Source organism: Sinocyclocheilus rhinocerous, unplaced genomic scaffold (assembly GCF_001515625.1).
Source record: "Sinocyclocheilus rhinocerous isolate Xijiao unplaced genomic scaffold, SAMN03320098_v1.1 scaffold340, whole genome shotgun sequence".
NCBI classification, from domain to species: domain Eukaryota; kingdom Metazoa; phylum Chordata; class Actinopteri; order Cypriniformes; family Cyprinidae; genus Sinocyclocheilus; species Sinocyclocheilus rhinocerous.
Genome location: NW_015670980.1, coordinates 1,135,320 through 1,137,616, shown reverse-complemented (window position 1 = coordinate 1,137,616; position 2,297 = coordinate 1,135,320).

Below are 2,297 nucleotides of genomic sequence, written 5' to 3'. Positions count from 1 at the left end.
AAAATAAAATAATAAAAGAAAAAAGAAAAGAAAAGAAAGCAAAATTCAAGAAAATAAAGGAATACAATAAAAAATGGGACAAATAATATAAAATAAAATAAAATGGAAAGAAAAGAAAAGAAAAGAAAAGAAAAGAAAAGAAAAGAGGTTACTGCTACTACACTACTATTTCAGTCGTCTTGAGCACGCACGTGGCTTTACTGACAAGATGCGCGTTAAATATCGCATGCGATTTATCGTGCAGCCCTACATTGAATGGAACGTCACTGTTAAATATGGGGGGAAAAAAGTAAAAAAAAAAAAAAGTAAAATTGTCTCAAAATACTTTTTCTTGCTATTGCAAGTTTGTTCAATTTCGATTTAAATTCTAATTTATTTATTTTTGTTTGTTTGTTTGTCTGTCTGTTTCCCTGTGGCAGAAAGGTGTCTCCATAGTTAAGCAGTGGACTTTACTAAACGCATGTAACAAGCTTTATGTAGGGGTTTTTGTCATTGAGCATGTAGTTGTGGTCGGTGTTCAGCAGATGTGTTCAGTCTGCTTCCTCGTCCACACTCTCGCACCATCTGCTCGGCAGAGTATCAGGTCGCCGTAGCGATCGAGAGGAAAGGAGGGTTGCTAGGTAATTTGGGGTCTCAGAAGGAGAAGATCACGCGTCAGAAAGGACATGAACGTCACATGGGCCTGATGGGAAATGTCTCACAGATTGCATGATAAATCTTGGAGATCAGAGGAGTCTCTGAGCAGTATGAAGAGCCTGTGCGTTTTCACGCTGAGGACTGCAGGTAGACAATTCTCTGAGCTGTCTGAACACTGCTTTCCATCTAGTTTAATCTCTGTTTATAATATAGCAAATTATTTTCTTGTGAAGCTACACAAATATCAGACCCAATGACATCTAGAACATGTAATCCATTTTATGTTATGAGACATGTGAGAACCAATCATATCCCATACAGCAAATAAATAAATGCATACATACATACTCATGCATTTTAAATATATGCTCTAAACAGTGTGGCTCAAATAAATATTTTTTGAAACTGAAAATATATTTAGTTTTAATCTTCACGTACCAAAATTTATTTCAAAATGTATTTCAGGCGCAAGAAAATACATTTCCAATATTACAGTATATAGATTAGTAGATTAATAATAATGCAGTAATAATATTTGTTTTTAATATATTGTAATGTTGTATGTTTTTGTACATTGTAAAGTATGTTTTATTCAAACATGTTAAGTTCATGTGTTACAGACAACAAATAAAGTTTTTTAAATGTTTTTTTTTTTTCAAAATTAACAACAAAAACCAAAAATATAATTGTAGAAAAAAATATTTTTACATAAATATATTTCGAAACATGTTTTAGTAAATATATACTTTTGCCCGTTATTTTGAAGTATATTTAAAAATACACATATTTTGTTCACATATTTAAATTGATTTAACATGATTAATATTTGAAAGCTATGGCTGACGTTTTCATTAAATAATGGCTGAAATTTCAATGTCCACAGACAAATTTATTGTACTACAAATCGCATTGACTACTGCTTCGAATTTTATTTATGTCTGTCTGTATTTTTTTCTTCTTTGGTAAAGATCATCAGGAACATTCTTCAAAACATCTCCTTTCGTGTTCTACAGAAGTAAGAAAGCCCAATGGTTTCAAATGTGTTTGCAAAGACATGAGGGAGAGCAAAAAATAAAAATGACTATTCTCCTTTCACTGTAAAAAAGAGGGTGTGTATGGGAGATTATGTCAGCGTGAGTCGACTGTGTTAATAATCCACTTCCTGCCACTGCTCTATCTACCTCAGTGTAACATTTACATGTCCTTATGGAATGCTGTACTGACTGACACACACACACACACACACACACACACAATAATAACTAACATCTGAGGGACAGCTGTTGTGCTTCAATAAAACTAATTTCACATATTACTTATAACTAATAACATGGGAAGTAACACCTATGCAAAAAAACAGTTTCCAGTTCCACAGCACAGCGCTCAGAAAATAAATAGTCTCCACACCTTCAACCAGCGTGATCACAGACAACCGGCTCACACGCTCTGTCAATAAAGCCCTGATATCCTCACACACACACACACACACCGAGACCATTATACTACACTTGACTAATAGAGTCAAGAAAGAAATTGAAATGATCAGATGAAGCTCACTTACACGACTGCTCTCTTTGAAAAGTTTAAAACTCATCCACTTTGGCATGACGACTTATCTGTCCTCCTTCCACGACTCTGTCCTTGCTTTCTCTCGTCTCTCT